The 16872-nt window shown below is 32.5% G+C and overlaps 9 non-coding genes across 9 annotated transcripts; all 9 read right to left on the bottom strand.

Moving 5' to 3' along the window:
* Window positions 1-216: 216 nt before the first annotated feature.
* Window positions 217-288, bottom strand: TRNAC-GCA (transfer RNA cysteine (anticodon GCA)). The gene has a single exon. It is a non-coding gene; the product is annotated as a tRNA-Cys (tRNA).
* A 2350-nt stretch (window positions 289-2638) lies between these two features.
* Window positions 2639-2710, bottom strand: TRNAC-GCA (transfer RNA cysteine (anticodon GCA)). The gene has a single exon. It is a non-coding gene; the product is annotated as a tRNA-Cys (tRNA).
* Window positions 2711-3672: 962 nt separating this feature from the next.
* TRNAC-GCA (transfer RNA cysteine (anticodon GCA)) lies at window positions 3673-3744 on the bottom strand. The gene has a single exon. It is a non-coding gene; the product is annotated as a tRNA-Cys (tRNA).
* Window positions 3745-4706: 962 nt separating this feature from the next.
* On the bottom strand, window positions 4707-4778 carry TRNAC-GCA (transfer RNA cysteine (anticodon GCA)). The gene has a single exon. It is a non-coding gene; the product is annotated as a tRNA-Cys (tRNA).
* A 2115-nt stretch (window positions 4779-6893) lies between these two features.
* Window positions 6894-6965, bottom strand: TRNAC-GCA (transfer RNA cysteine (anticodon GCA)). The gene has a single exon. It is a non-coding gene; the product is annotated as a tRNA-Cys (tRNA).
* A 2114-nt stretch (window positions 6966-9079) lies between these two features.
* TRNAC-GCA (transfer RNA cysteine (anticodon GCA)) lies at window positions 9080-9151 on the bottom strand. Its single transcript has one exon. It is a non-coding gene; the product is annotated as a tRNA-Cys (tRNA).
* A 2359-nt stretch (window positions 9152-11510) lies between these two features.
* TRNAC-GCA (transfer RNA cysteine (anticodon GCA)) lies at window positions 11511-11582 on the bottom strand. Its single transcript has one exon. It is a non-coding gene; the product is annotated as a tRNA-Cys (tRNA).
* Window positions 11583-15344: 3762 nt separating this feature from the next.
* On the bottom strand, window positions 15345-15416 carry TRNAC-GCA (transfer RNA cysteine (anticodon GCA)). The gene has a single exon. It is a non-coding gene; the product is annotated as a tRNA-Cys (tRNA).
* A 1312-nt stretch (window positions 15417-16728) lies between these two features.
* On the bottom strand, window positions 16729-16800 carry TRNAC-GCA (transfer RNA cysteine (anticodon GCA)). Its single transcript has one exon. It is a non-coding gene; the product is annotated as a tRNA-Cys (tRNA).
* Window positions 16801-16872: the final 72 nt, after the last annotated feature.

The following is a 16872-nucleotide window of genomic DNA, read 5'->3' as shown; positions in this document are numbered from 1 at the left end:
TATTTGCCTTCTATAAATTATAGATTTCTGTAAAAATCTCTATCAAAAAATCGAAATCTACCACTCTAACTGTGCTATCAGGAAGTATATAATGTTAAAGATTCACTTTTTTTGTTTTCTTGCTCTTACTTGTGTTAGCTTTTCCTGTACTTGAGTTTCAAACTAGCTGTAAACTGCAAATTGATTCAGTACCTTTACACATTAAAAGCTAGGTAAAAGGGGCACCCAGATTTGAACAAGGGACCTCTCGATCTGCAGTCGAATGCTCTACCACTGAGCTATACCCCCAATTGCATACAAGATTTTAAAACCATTCACATTGCAGTCAGAAAGTATAGGTGTTTGTACTATATATGTTGTCATATAGGATAAAAAATTAATATGTATATTTATGGTGATGCTTTAGAGTTATTAATCTGGGCTTGATTGCAGAGTTCACATAGGTGTAAGCTGTGAGCATGCTCAAAAAGGAACTTTGATCATCTAAAGCTCCAATTTGGTCAGTTATAGTGATATCAGGTCATATTGTGTCTTTATATTTTGGGAGGCCAAACAGAACTAAGAAAATACAAATTCTTAGCAACAAACCTATATAAATTATTTCAAAAAGTAGCTGACAACAGTATATTATTGCTAATAAAATAGGACATTTTGATTTTTGGGCTTGTGGGCTCAGGTGTTCAAAATTAATGTTTGATGCATAAACTCGAATGGCCTAGTTGCAAAATGAATATGAGATCAAACCCCAATTTCAACAACAGTTCCAGAATACTGCAATGTAATTGCTTAATAAATCCTTATTTAATTATCAAAGAGGGTGAGTATTAAAGTACACATGTTTCATGTTCAGTTCTATTATACTATTCTAAATATATTACTATAGAAAGGACAGAAATTAAATTGAGGTTCTGGAACTGTTGGTGGGATTAGGGATTGAACTCAGACTGATATTGCAATAAGGCTTCTCCTACTTCTTCAGTTTAAGCATTTGGGAAAGAAAGTACTTTTTTAAGAGAAACTAGGTAGGTCCTTTATATTTGCCTTCTATAAATTATAGATTTCTGTAAAAATTGGTATCAAATAAATGAAATCTGCCACTCTAACTGTGCTATCAGGAAGTTTATAATGTTAAAGTATCACTATTTAAGTGATGCTTTTCCTTATTTAATTATCAATGAGGGTGAGTATTAAAGTACACATGTTTCATGCTCAGTTATATTATACTATTCTAAATATATTACTATAGAAAGGACAGAAATTAAATCGAGGTTCTGGAACTGTAAGTGGGATTAGGGATTGAACTCAGACTGATATTGCAATAAGGCTTCTCCTACTTCTTCATTTTTAACCATTTGGGAAAGAAAGTACTTTTTTAAGAGAAACTAGGTAGGTCCTTTATATTTGCCTTCTATAAATTATAGATTTCTGTAAAAATCTCTATCAAAAAAATGAAATCTACCACTCTAACTGTGCTATGAGGAAGTATATAATGTTAAAGTTTCACTTTTTTTGTTTTCTTGCTCTTACTTGTGTTAGCTTTTCCTGTACTTGAGTTTCAAACTAGCTGTAAACTGCAAATTGATTACACATTAAAAACTAGGTAAAGGGGGCACCCAGATTTGAACCAGTGACCTCTTGATCAGCAGTTGAATGCTCTACCACTGAGCTATACCCCCAATTGCATACAAGATTTTAAAACCATTCACATTGCAGTCAGAAAGTATAGGTGTTTGTACTATATATGTTGTCTTATAGGATAAAAAATTAATATGTATAGTTATGGTGATGCTTTGGAGTTATTATTCTGGGCTTGATTGCAGAGTTTACATAGGTGTAAACTGTGAGCATGCTCAAAAAGGAACTTTGATCTTCTAAATCTCCAATTTGGTCAGTTATAGTGACATCAGAACATATTGTGACTTTATATTTTGGGAGGCCATACAGAACTAAGAAAATACAAATTCTTAGCAACAAACCTATAGAAATTATTTCAAAAAGTAGCTGACAACAGTATATTATTGCTATTAAAATAGGACATTTTGATTTTTGGGCTTGTGGGCTCAGATGTTCAAAATTAATGTTTGATGCATAAACTCGAATGGCCTAGTTGCAAAATCAGTCTAAGATCAACCCCCAATTACAACAACAGTTCCAGAATACTGCAATGTAATTGCTTAATAATTCCTTATTTTATTATCAAAGAGGGTGAGTATTAAAGTACACATGTTTCAAGTTCAGTTCTATTATACTATTCTAAATATATTACTATAGAAAGGACAGAAATTAAATTGAGGTTCTGGAACTGTTGGTGGGATTAGGGATTGAACTCAGACTGATATTGCAATAAGGCTTCTCCTACTTCTTCAGTTTAAGCATTTGGGAAAGAAAGTACTTTTTTAAGAGAAACTAGGTAGGTCCTTTATATTTGCCTTCTATAAATTATAGATTTCTGTAAAAATCTCTATCAAAAAATCGAAATCTACCACTCTAACTGTGCTATCAGGAAGTATATAATGTTAAAGATTCACTTTTTTTGTTTTCTTGCTCTTACTTGTGTTAGCTTTTCCTGTACTTGAGTTTCAAACTAGCTGTAAACTGCAAATTGATTCAGTACCTTTACACATTAAAAGCTAGGTAAAAGGGGCACCCGGATTTGAACAAGGGACCTCTCGATCTGCAGTCGAATGCTCTACCACTGAGCTATACCCCCAATTGCATACAAGATTTTAAAACCATTCACATTGCAGTCAGAAAGTATAGGTGTTTGTACTATATATGTTGTCATATAGGATAAAAAATTAATATGTATATTTATTTTGATGCTTTGGAGTTATTAATCTGGGCTTGATTGCAGAGTTCACATAGGTGTAAACTGTGAGCATGCTCAAAAAGGAACTTTGATCATCTAAAGCTCCAATTTGGTCAGTTATAGTGATATCAGGTCATATTGTGTCTTTATATTTTGGGAGGCCAAACAGAACTAAGAAAATACAAATTCTTAGCAACAAACCTATATAAATTATTTCAAAAAGTATCTGACAACAGTATATTATTGCTAATAAAATAGGACATTTTGATTTTTGGGCTTGTGGGCTCAGGTGTTCAAAATTAATGTTTGATGCATAAACTCGAATGGCCTAGTTGCAAAATGAATATGAGATCAAACCCCAATTACAACAACAGTTCCAGAATACTGCAATGTAATTGCTTAATAATTCCTTATTTAATTATCAAAGAGGGTGAGTATTAAAGTACACATGTTTCATGCTCAGTTATATTATACTATTCTAAATATATTACTATAGAAAGGACAGAAATTAAATCGAGGTTCTGGAACTGTTGGTGGGATTAGGGATTGAACTCAGACTGATATTGCAATAAGGCTTCTCCTACTTCTTCAGTTTAACCATTTGGGAAAGAAAGTACTTTTTTAAGAGAAACTAGGTAGGTCCTTTATATTTGCCTTCTATAAATTATAGATTTCTGTAAAAATCTCTATCAAAAAATCGAAATCTACCACTCTACCTGTGCTATCAGGATGTATATAATGTTAAAGATTCACTTTTTTTGTTTTCTTTCTCTTACTTGTGTTAGCTTTTCCTGTACTTGAGTTTCAAACTAGCTGTAAACTGCAAATTGATTCAGTACCTTTACACATTAAAAGCTAGGTAAAAGGGGCACCTGGATTTGAACCAGGGACCTCTCGATCTGCAGTTGAATGCTCTACCACTGAGCTATACCCCCAATTGCATACAAGATTTTAAAACCATTCACATTGCAGTCAGAAAGTATAGGTGTTTGTACTATATATGTTGTCATATAGGATAAAAAATTAATATGTATATTTATGGTGATGCTTTGGAGTTATTAATCTGGGCTTGATTGCAGAGTTCACATAGGTGTAAGCTGTGAGCATGCTCAAAAAGGAACTTTGATCATCTAAAGCTCCAATTTGGTCAGTTATAATGATATCAGGACATATTGTGTCTTTATATTTTGGGAGGCCAAACAGAACTAAGAAAATACAAATTCTTAGCAACAAACCTATAGAAATTATTTCAAAAAGTAGCTGACAACAGTATATTATTGCTAATAAAATTGGACATTTTGATTTTTGGGCTTGTGGGCTCAGGTGTTCAAAATTAATGTTTGATGCATAAACTCGAATGGCCTAGTTGCAAAATCAGTCTAAGATCAACCCCCAATTACAACAACAGTTCCAGAATACTGCAATGTAATTGCTTAATAATTCCTTATTTTATTATCAAAGAGGGTGAGTATTAAAGTACACATGTTTCAAGTTCAGTTCTATTATACTATTCTAAATATATTACTATAGAAAGGACAGAAATTAAATTGAGGTTCTGGAACTGTTGGTGGGATTAGGGATTGAACTCAGACTGATATTGCAATAAGGCTTCTCCTACTTCTTCAGTTTAACCATTTGGGAAAGAAAGTACTTTTTTAAGAGAAACTAGGTAGGTCCTTTATATTTGCCTTCTATAAATTATAGATTTCTGTAAAAATCTCTATCAAAAAATCGAAATCTACCACTCTAACTGTGCTATCAGGAAGTATATAATGTTAAAGATTCACTTTTTTTGTTTTCTTGCTCTTACTTGTGTTAGCTTTTCCTGTACTTGAGTTTCAAACTAGCTGTAAACTGCAAATTGATTCAGTACCTTTACACATTAAAAGCTAGGTAAAAGGGGCACCCGGATTTGAACAAGGGACCTCTCGATCTGCAGTCGAATGCTCTACCACTGAGCTATACCCCCAATTGCATACAAGATTTTAAAACCATTCACATTGCAGTCAGAAAGTATAGGTGTTTGTACTATATATGTTATCATATAGGATAAAAAATTAATATGTATATTTATGGTGATGCTTTGGAGTTATTAATCTGGGCTTGATTGCAGAGTTCACATAGGTGTAAGCTGTGAGCATGCTCAAAAAGGAACTTTGATCATCTAAAGCTCCAATTTGGTCAGTTATAGTGATATCAGGTCATATTGTGTCTTTATATTTTGGGAGGCCAAACAGAACTAAGAAAATACAAATTCTTAGCAACAAACCTATATAAATTATTTCAAAAAGTAGCTGACAACAGTATATTATTGCTAATAAAATAGGACATTTTGATTTTTGGGCTTGTGGGCTCAGGTGTTCAAAATTAATGTTTGATGCATAAACTCGAATGGCCTAGTTGCAAAATGAATATGAGATCAAACCCCAATTACAACAACAGTTCCAGAATACTGCAATGTAATTGCTTAATAAATCCTTATTTAATTATCAAAGAGGGTGAGTATTAAAGTACACATGTTTCATGTTCAGTTCTATTATACTATTCTAAATATATTACTATAGAAAGGACAGAAATTAAATTGAGGTTCTGGAACTGTTGGTGGGATTAGGGATTGAACTCAGACTGATATTGCAATAAGGCTTCTCCTACTTCTTCAGTTTAAGTATTTGGGAAAGAAAGTACTTTTTTAAGAGAAACTAGGTAGGTCCTTTATATTTGCCTTCTATAAATTATAGATTTCTGTAAAAATTGCTATCAAATAAATGAAATCTGCCACTCTAACCATTTGGGAAAGAAAGTACTTTTTTAAGAGATACTAGGTAGGTCCTTTATATTTGCCTTCTATAAATTATAGATTTCTGTAAAAATCTCTATCAAAAAAATGAAATCTACCACTCTAACTGTGCTATGAGGAAGTATATAATGTTAAAGTTTCACTTTTTTTGTTTTCTTGCTCTTACTTGTGTTAGCTTTTCCTGTACTTGAGTTTCAAACTAGCTGTAAACTGCAAATTGATTCAGTACCTTTACACATTAAAAGCTAGGTAAAGGGGGAACCCAGATTTGAACCAGTGACCTCTTGATCAGCAGTTGAATGCTCTACCACTGAGCTATACCCCCAATTGCGTACAAGATTTTAAAACCATTCACATTGCAGTCAGAAAGTATAGGTGTTTGTACTATATATGTTGTCTTATAGGATAAAAAATTAATATGTATAGTTATGGTGATGCTTTGGAGTTATTATTCTGGGCTTGATTGCAGAGTTTACATAGGTGTAAACTGTGAGCATGCTCAAAAAGGAACTTTGATCTTCTAAATCTCCAATTTGGTCAGTTATAGTGACATCAGAACATATTGTGACTTTATATTTTGGGAGGCCAAACAGAACTAAGAAAATACAAATTCTTAGCAACAAACCTATAGAAATTATTTCAAAAAGTAGCTGACAACAGTATATTATTGCTATTAAAATAGGACATTTTGATTTTTGGGCTTGTGGGCTCAGATGTTCAAAATTAATGTTTGATGCATAAACTCGAATGGCCTAGTTGCAAAATCAGTCTAAGATCAACCCCCAATTACAACAACAGTTCCAGAATACTGCAATGTAATTGCTTAATAATTCCTTATTTTATTATCAAAGAGGGTGAGTATTAAAGTACACATGTTTCAAGTTCAGTTCTATTATACTATTCTAAATATATTACTATAGAAAGGACAGAAATTAAATTGAGGTTCTGGAACTGTTGGTGGGATTAGGGATTGAACTCAGACTGATATTGCAATAAGGCTTCTCCTACTTCTTCAGTTTAACCATTTGGGAAAGAAAGTACTTTTTTAAGAGAAACTAGGTAGGTCCTTTATATTTGCCTTCTATAAATTATAGATTTCTGTAAAAATCTCTATCAAAAAATCGAAATCTACCACTCTAACTGTGCTATCAGGAAGTATATAATGTTAAAGATTCACTTTTTTTGTTTTCTTGCTCTTACTTGTGTTAGCTTTTCCTGTACTTGAGTTTCAAACTAGCTGTAAACTGCAAATTGATTCAGTACCTTTACACATTAAAAGCTAGGTAAAAGGGGCACCCGGATTTGAACAAGGGACCTCTCGATCTGCAGTCAAATGCTCTACCACTGAGCTATACCCCCAATTGCATACAAGATTTTAAAACCATTCACATTGCAGTCAGAAAGTATAGGTGTTTGTACTATATATGTTATCATATAGGATAAAAAATTAATATGTATATTTATGGTGATGCTTTGGAGTTATTAATCTGGGCTTGATTGCAGAGTTCACATAGGTGTAAGCTGTGAGCATGCTCAAAAAGGAACTTTGATCATCTAAAGCTCCAATTTGGTCAGTTATAGTGATATCAGGTCATATTGTGTCTTTATATTTTGGGAGGCCAAACAGAACTAAGAAAATACAAATTCTTAGCAACAAACCTATATAAATTATTTCAAAAAGTAGCTGACAACAGTATATTATTGCTAATAAAATAGGACATTTTGATTTTTGGGCTTGTGGGCTCAGGTGTTCAAAATTAATGTTTGATGCATAAACTCGAATGGCCTAGTTGCAAAATGAATATGAGATCAAACCCCAATTACAACAACAGTTCCAGAATACTGCAATGTAATTGCTTAATAAATCCTTATTTAATTATCAAAGAGGGTGAGTATTAAAGTACACATGTTTCATGTTCAGTTCTATTATACTATTCTAAATATATTACTATAGAAAGGACAGAAATTAAATTGAGGTTCTGGAACTGTTGGTGGGATTAGGGATTGAACTCAGACTGATATTGCAATAAGGCTTCTCCTACTTCTTCAGTTTAAGCATTTGGGAAAGAAAGTACTTTTTTAAGAGAAACTAGGTAGGTCCTTTATATTTGCCTTCTATAAATTATAGATTTCTGTAAAAATTGCTATCAAATAAATGAAATCTGCCACTCTAACCATTTGGGAAAGAAAGTACTTTTTTAAGAGATACTAGGTAGGTCCTTTATATTTGCCTTCTATAAATTATAGATTTCTGTAAAAATCTCTATCAAAAAAATGAAATCTACCACTCTAACTGTGCTATGAGGAAGTATATAATGTTAAAGTTTCACTTTTTTTGTTTTCTTGCTCTTACTTGTGTTAGCTTTTCCTGTACTTGAGTTTCAAACTAGCTGTAAACTGCAAATTGATTCAGTACCTTTACACATTAAAAGCTAGGTAAAGGGGGCACCCAGATTTGAACCAGTGACCTCTTGATCAGCAGTTGAATGCTCTACCACTGAGCTATACCCCCAATTGCGTACAAGATTTTAAAACCATTCACATTGCAGTCAGAAAGTATAGGTGTTTGTACTATATATGTTGTCTTATAGGATAAAAAATTAATATGTATAGTTATGGTGATGCTTTGGAGTTATTATTCTGGGCTTGATTGCAGAGTTTACATAGGTGTAAACTGTGAGCATGCTCAAAAAGGAACTTTGATCTTCTAAATCTCCAATTTGGTCAGTTATAGTGACATCAGAACATATTGTGACTTTATATTTTGGGAGGCCAAACAGAACTAAGAAAATACAAATTCTTAGCAACAAACCTATAGAAATTATTTCAAAAAGTAGCTGACAACAGTATATTATTGCTATTAAAATAGGACATTTTGATTTTTGGGCTTGTGGGCTCAGATGTTCAAAATTAATGTTTGATGCATAAACTCGAATGGCCTAGTTGCAAAATCAGTCTAAGATCAACCCCCAATTACAACAACAGTTCCAGAATACTGCAATGTAATTGCTTAATAATTCCTTATTTATTATCAAAGAGGGTGAGTATTAAAGTACACATGTTTCAAGTTCAGTTCTATTATACTATTCTAAATATATTACTATAGAAAGGACAGAAATTAAATTGAGGTTCTGGAACTGTTGGTGGGATTAGGGATTGAACTCAGACTGATATTGCAATAAGGCTTCTCCTACTTCTTCAGTTTAACCATTTGGGAAAGAAAGTACTTTTTTAAGAGAAACTAGGTAGGTCCTTTATATTTGCCTTCTATAAATTATAGATTTCTGTAAAAATCTCTATCAAAAAATCGAAATCTACCACTCTAACTGTGCTATCAGGAAGTATATAATGTTAAAGATTCACTTTTTTTGTTTTGTTGCTCTTACTTGTGTTAGCTTTTCCTGTACTTGAGTTTCAAACTAGCTGTAAACTGCAAATTGATTCAGTACCTTTACACATTAAAAGCTAGGTAAAAGGGGCACCCGGATTTGAACAAGGGACCTCTCGATCTGCAGTCGAATGCTCTACCACTGAGCTATACCCCCAATTGCATACAATATTTTAAAACCATTCACATTGCAGTCAGAAAGTATAGGTGTTTGTACTATATATGTTGTCATATAGGATAAAAAATTAATATGTATATTTATGGTGATGCTTTGGAGTTATTAATCTGGGCTTGATTGCAGAGTTCACATAGGTGTAAGCTGTGAGCATGCTCAAAAAGGAACTTTGATCATCTAAAGCTCCAATTTGGTCAGTTATAGTGATATCAGGTCATATTGTGTCTTTATATTTTGGGAGGCCAAACAGAACTAAGAAAATACAAATTCTTAGCAACAAACCTATATAAATTATTTCAAAAAGTAGCTGACAACAGTATATTATTGCTAATAAAATAGGACATTTTGATTTTTGGGCTTGTGGGCTCAGGTGTTCAAAATTAATGTTTGATGCATAAACTCGAATGGCCTAGTTGCAAAATGAATATGAGATCAAACCCCAATTACAACAACAGTTCCAGAATACTGCAATGTAATTGCTTAATAAATCCTTATTTAATTATCAAAGAGGGTGAGTATTAAAGTACACATGTTTCATGTTCAGTTCTATTATACTATTCTAAATATATTACTATAGAAAGGACAGAAATTAAATTGAGGTTCTAGAACTGTTGGTGGGATTAGGGATTGAACTCAGACTGATATTGCAATAAGGCTTCTCCTACTTCTTCAGTTTAAGCATTTGGGAAAGAAAGTACTTTTTTAAGAGAAACTAGGTAGGTCCTTTATATTTGCCTTCTATAAATTATAGATTTCTGTAAAAATTGGTATCAAATAAATGAAATCTGCCACTCTAACTGTGCTATCAGGAAGTTTATAATGTTAAAGTATCACTATTTAAGTGATGCTTTTCCTTATTTAATTATCAATGAGGGTGAGTATTAAAGTACACATGTTTCATGCTCAGTTATATTATACTATTCTAAATATATTACTATAGAAAGGACAGAAATTAAATCGAGGTTCTGGAACTGTAGGTGGGATTAGGGATTGAACTCAGACTGATATTGCAATAAGGCTTCTCCTACTTCTTCATTTTTAACCATTTGGGAAAGAAAGTACTTTTTTAAGAGAAACTAGGTAGGTCCTTTATATTTGCCTTCTATAAATTATAGATTTCTGTAAAAATCTCTATCAAAAAAATGAAATCTACCACTCTAACTGTGCTATGAGGAAGTATATAATGTTAAAGTTTCACTTTTTTTGTTTTCTTGCTCTTACTTGTGTTAGCTTTTCCTGTACTTGAGTTTCAAACTAGCTGTAAACTGCAAATTGATTCAGTACCTTTACACATTAAAAGCTAGGTAAAGGGGGCACCCAGATTTGAACCAGTGACCTATGATCAGCAGTTGAATGCTCTACCACTGAGCTATACCCCCAATTGCGTACAAGATTTTAAAACCATTCACATTGCAGTCAGAAAGTATAGGTGTTTGTACTATATATGTTGTCTTATAGGATAAAAAATTAATATGTATAGTTATGGTGATGCTTTGGAGTTATTATTCTGGGCTTGATTGCAGATTTTACATAGGTGTAAACTGTGAGCATGCTCAAAAAGGAACTTTGATCTTCTAAATCTCCAATTTGGTCAGTTATAGTGACATCAGAACATATTGTGACTTTATATTTTGGGAGGCCAAACAGAACTAAGAAAATACAAATTCTTAGCAACAAACCTATAGAAATTATTTCAAAAAGTAGCTGACAACAGTATATTATTGCTATTAAAATAGGACATTTTGATTTTTGGGCTTGTGGGCTCAGATGTTCAAAATTAATGTTTGATGCATAAACTCGAATGGCCTAGTTGCAAAATCAGTCTAAGATCAACCCCCAATTACAACAACAGTTCCAGAATACTGCAATGTAATTGCTTAATAATTCCTTATTTTATTATCAAAGAGGGTGAGTATTAAAGTACACATGTTTCAAGTTCAGTTCTATTATACTATTCTAAATATATTACTATAGAAAGGACAGAAATTAAATTGAGGTTCTGGAACTGTTGGTGGGATTAGGGATTGAACTCAGACTGATATTGCAATAAGGCTTCTCCTACTTCTTCAGTTTAACCATTTGGGAAAGAAAGTACTTTTTTAAGAGAAACTAGGTAGGTCCTTTATATTTGCCTTCTATAAATTATAGATTTCTGTAAAAATCTCTATCAAAAAATCGAAATCTACCACTCTAACTGTGCTATCAGGAAGTATATAATGTTAAAGATTCACTTTTTTTGTTTTCTTGCTCTTACTTGTGTTAGCTTTTCCTGTACTTGAGTTTCAAACTAGCTGTAAACTGCAAATTGATTCAGTACCTTTACACATTAAAAGCTAGGTAAAAGGGGCACCTGGATTTGAACCAGGGACCTCTCGATCTGCTGTTGAATGCTCTACCACTGAGCTATACCCCCAATTGCGTACAAGGTTTTAAAACCATTCACATTGCAGTCAGAAAGTATAGGTGTTTGTACTATATATGTTGTCTTATAGGATAAAAAATTAATATGTATAGTTATGGTGATGCTTTGGAGTTATTAATCTGGGCTTGATTGCAGAGTTCACATAGGTGTAAGCTGTGAGCATGCTCAAAAAGGAACTTTGATCATCTAAAGCTCCAATTTGGTCAGTTATAGTGATATCAGGACATATTGTGTCTTTATATTTTGGGAGGCCAAACAGAACTAAGAAAATACAAATTCTTAGCAACAAACCTATATAAATTATTTCAAAAAGTAGCTGACAACAGTATATTATTGCTAATAAAATAGGACATTTTGATTTTTGGGCTTGTGTTGGCTCAGATGTTCAAAATTAATGTTTGATGCATAAACTCGAATGGCCTAGTTGCAAAATGAATATGAGATCAAACCCCAATTACAACAACAGTTCCAGAATACTGCAATGTAATTGCTTAATAATTCTTTATTTAATTATCAAAGAGGGTGAGTATTAAAGTACACATGTTTCATGTTCAGTTCTATTATACTATTCTAAATATATTACTATAGAAAGGACAGAAATTAAATTGAGGTTCTGGAACTGTTGGTGGGATTAGGGATTGAACTCAGACTGATATTGCAATAAGGCTTCTCCTACTTCTTCAGTTTAAGCATTTGGGAAAGAAAGTACTTTTTTAAGAGAAACTAGGTAGGTCCTTTATATTTGCCTTCTATAAATTATAGATTTCTGTAAAAATTGCTATCAAATAAATGAAATCTGCCACTCTAACTGTGCTATCAGGAAGTTTATAATGTTAAAGTATCACTATTTAAGTGATGCTTTTCCTTATTTAATTATCAATGAGGGTGAGTATTAAAGTACACATGGTTCATGCTCAGTTATATTATACTATTCTAAATATATTACTATAGAAAGGACAGAAATTAAATCGAGGTTCTGGAACTGTAGGTGGGATTAGGGATTGAACTCAGACTGATATTGCAATAAGGCTTCTCCTACTTCTTCATTTTTAACCATTTGGGAAAGAAAGTACTTTTTTAAGAGAAACTAGGTAGGTCCTTTATATTTGCCTTCTATAAATTATAGATTTCTGTAAAAATCTCTATCAAAAAAATGAAATCTACCACTCTAACTGTGCTATCAGGAAGTATATAATGTTAAAGTTTCACTTTTTTTGTTTTCTTGCTCTTACTTGTGTTAGCTTTTCCTGTACTTGAGTTTCAAACTAGATGTAAACTGCAAATTGATTCAGTACCTTTACACATTAAAAGCTAGGTAAAGGGGGCACCTGGATTTGAACCAGTGACCTCTCGATGAGCAGTTGAATGCTCTACCACTGAGCTATACCCCCAATTGCGTACAAGATTTTAAAACCATTCACATTGCAGTCAGAAAGTATAGGTGTTTGTACTATATATGTTGTCTTATAGGATAAAAAATTAATATGTATAGTTATGGTGATGCTTTGGAGTTATTAATCTGGGCTTGATTGCAGAGTTCACATAGGTGTAAACTGTGAGCATGCTCAAAAAGGAACTTTGATCTTCTAAATCTCCAATTTGGTAAGTTATAGTGACATCAGAACATATTGTGACTTTATATTTTGGGAGGCCAAACAGAACTAAGAAAATACAAATTCTTAGCAACAAACCTATATAAATTATTTCAAAAAGTAGCTGACAACAGTATATTATTGCTAATAAAATAGGACATTTTGATTTTTGGGCTTGTGTTGGCTCAGATGTTCAAAATTAATGTTTGATGCATAAACTCGAATGGCCTAGTTGCAAAATGAATATGAGATCAAACCCCAATTACAACAACAGTTCCAGAATACTGCAATGTAATTGCTTAATAATTCTTTATTTAATTATCAAAGAGGGTGAGTATTAAAGTACACATGTTTCATGTTCAGTTCTATTATACTATTCTAAATATATTACTATAGAAAGGACAGAAATTAAATTGAGGTTCTGGAACTGTTGGTGGGATTAGGGATTGAACTCAGACTGATATTGCAATAAGGCTTCTCCTACTTCTTCAGTTTAAGCATTTGGGAAAGAAAGTACTTTTTTAAGAGAAACTAGGTAGGTCCTTTATATTTGCCTTCTATAAATTATAGATTTCTGTAAAAATTGCTATCAAATAAATGAAATCTGCCACTCTAACTGTGCTATCAGGAAGTTTATAATGTTAAAGTATCACTATTTAAGTGATGCTTTTCCTTATTTAATTATCAATGAGGGTGAGTATTAAAGTACACATGGTTCATGCTCAGTTATATTATACTATTCTAAATATATTACTATAGAAAGGACAGAAATTAAATCGAGGTTCTGGAACTGTAGGTGGGATTAGGGATTGAACTCAGACTGATATTGCAATAAGGCTTCTCCTACTTCTTCATTTTTAACCATTTGGGAAAGAAAGTACTTTTTTAAGAGAAACTAGGTAGGTCCTTTATATTTGCCTTCTATAAATTATAGATTTCTGTAAAAATCTCTATCAAAAAAATGAAATCTACCACTCTAACTGTGCTATCAGGAAGTATATAATGTTAAAGTTTCACTTTTTTTGTTTTCTTGCTCTTACTTGTGTTAGCTTTTCCTGTACTTGAGTTTCAAACTAGATGTAAACTGCAAATTGATTCAGTACCTTTACACATTAAAAGCTAGGTAAAGGGGGCACCTGGATTTGAACCAGTGACCTCTCGATGAGCAGTTGAATGCTCTACCACTGAGCTATACCCCCAATTGCGTACAAGATTTTAAAACCATTCACATTGCAGTCAGAAAGTATAGGTGTTTGTACTATATATGTTGTCTTATAGGATAAAAAATTAATATGTATAGTTATGGTGATGCTTTGGAGTTATTAATCTGGGCTTGATTGCAGAGTTCACATAGGTGTAAACTGTGAGCATGCTCAAAAAGGAACTTTGATCTTCTAAATCTCCAATTTGGTAAGTTATAGTGACATCAGAACATATTGTGACTTTATATTTTGGGAGGCCAAACAGAACTAAGAAAATACAAATTCTTAGCAACAAACCTATATAAATTATTTCAAAAAGTAGCTGACAACAGTATATTATTGCTAATAAAATAGGACATTTTGATTTTTGGGCTTGTGGGCTCAGGTGTTCAAAATTAATGTTTGATGCATAAAGTGGAATGGCCTAGTTGCAAAATCAGTATGAGATCAACCCCCAATTACAACAACAGTTCCAGAATACTGCAATGTAATTGCTTAATAATTCCTTATTTAATTATCAAAGAGGGTGAGTATTAAAGTACACATGTTTCATGTTCAGTTATATTATACTATTCTAAATATATTACTATAGAAAGGACAGAAATTAAATTGAGGTTCTGGAACTGTTGGTGGGATTAGGGATTGAACTCAGACTGATATTGCAATAAGGCTTCTCCTACTTCTTCAGTTTAAGCATTTGGGAAAGAAAGTACTTTTTTAAGAGAAACTAGGTAGGTCCTTTATATTTGCCTTCTATAAATTATTGATTTCTGTAAAAATCTCTATCAAAAAAATGAAATCTACCACTCTAACTGTGATATCAGGAAGTATATAATGTTAAAGTTTCACTTTTTTTGTTTTCTTGCTCTTACTTGTGTTAGATTTTCCTGTACTTGAGTTTCAAACTAGCAGTAAACTGCAAATTGATTCAGTACCTTTACACATTAAAAGCTAGGTAAAGGGGGCACCCAGATTTGAACCAGGGACCTCTCGATCTGCAGTCGAATGTTCTACCACTGAGCTATACCCCCAATTGCATACAAGATTTTAAAAACATTCACATTGCAGTCAGAAAGTATAGGTGTTTGTACTATATATGTTGTCTTATAGGATAAAAAATTAATATGTATATTTATGGTGATGCTTTGGAGTTATTAATCTGGGCTTGATTGCAGAGTTCACATAGGTGGAAGCTGTGAGCATGCTCAAAAACAAACTTTGATCATCTAAAGCTCCAATTTGGTCAGTTATAGTGACATCAGGACATATTGTGACTTTATATTTTGGGAGGCCAAACAGAACTAAGAAAATACAAATTCTTAGCAACAAACCTATATAAATTATTTCAAAAAGTAGCTGACAACAGTATATTATTGCTAATAAAATAGGACATTTTGATTTTTGGGCTTGTGGGCTCAGGTGTTCAAAATTAATGTTTGATGCTTAAAGTGGAATGGCCTAGTTGCAAAATCAGTATGAGATCAACCCCCAATTACAACAACAGTTCCAGAATACTGCAATGTAATTGCTAAATAATTCCTTATTTATTTATCAAAGAGGGTGAGTATTAAAGTACACATGTTTCATGTTCAGTTCTATTATACTATTCTAAATATATTACTATAGAATGGACAGAAATTAAATTGAGGTTCTGGAACTGTTGGTGGGATTAGGGATTGAACTCAGACTGATATTGCAATAAGGCTTCTCCTACTTCTTCAGTTTAACCATTTGGGAAAGAAAGTACTTTTTTAAGAGAAACAAGGTAAGTCCTTTATATTTGCCTTCTATAATTTATAGATTTCTGTAAAAATCTCTACCAAAAAAATGAAATCTACCACTCTAATTGTGCTATCAGGAAGTTTATAATGTTAAAGTATCACTATTTAAGTGATGCTTTTCCTTATTTAGTTATCAATGAGGGTGAGTATTAAAGTACACATGTTTCATGTTCAGTTATATTATACTATTCTAAATATATTACTATAGAAAGGACAGAAATTAAATCGAGGTTCAGGAACTGTTGGTGGGATTAGGGATTGAACTCAGACTGATATTGCAATAAGGCTTCTCCTACTTCTTCATTTTTAACCATTTGGGAAAGAAAGTACTTTTTTAAGAGAGACAAGGTTGGTCCTGTATATATGCCTTCTATAAATTATAGATTCCTGTTAAAATCTATCAAAAAAATGAAATCTACCACTCTAACTGTGCTATCAGGGAGTATATAATGTTAAAGTTTTACTTTTTTTGTTTTCTTGCTCTTACTTGTGTTAGCTTTTCCAGTAGTTGAGTTTCAAACTAGTTGTAAACTGCACATTTTACACATTAAAAGCTAGGTAAAGGGGGCACCTGGATTTGAACTAGGGACCTCTCGATCTGCAGTCAAATGCTCTGCCACTGAGCTATACCCCCAATTGCATACAAGATTTTAAAAACATTCACATTGCAGTCAGAATGAATAGGTGTTTGTACTATATATCTTGT

This window comes from Taudactylus pleione, unplaced genomic scaffold, assembly GCF_031769625.1.
Source record: "Taudactylus pleione unplaced genomic scaffold, aTauple2 ptg000021l, whole genome shotgun sequence".
NCBI classification, from domain to species: domain Eukaryota; kingdom Metazoa; phylum Chordata; class Amphibia; order Anura; family Myobatrachidae; genus Taudactylus; species Taudactylus pleione.
This window is presented reverse-complemented; position numbering and strand designations above follow the sequence as displayed.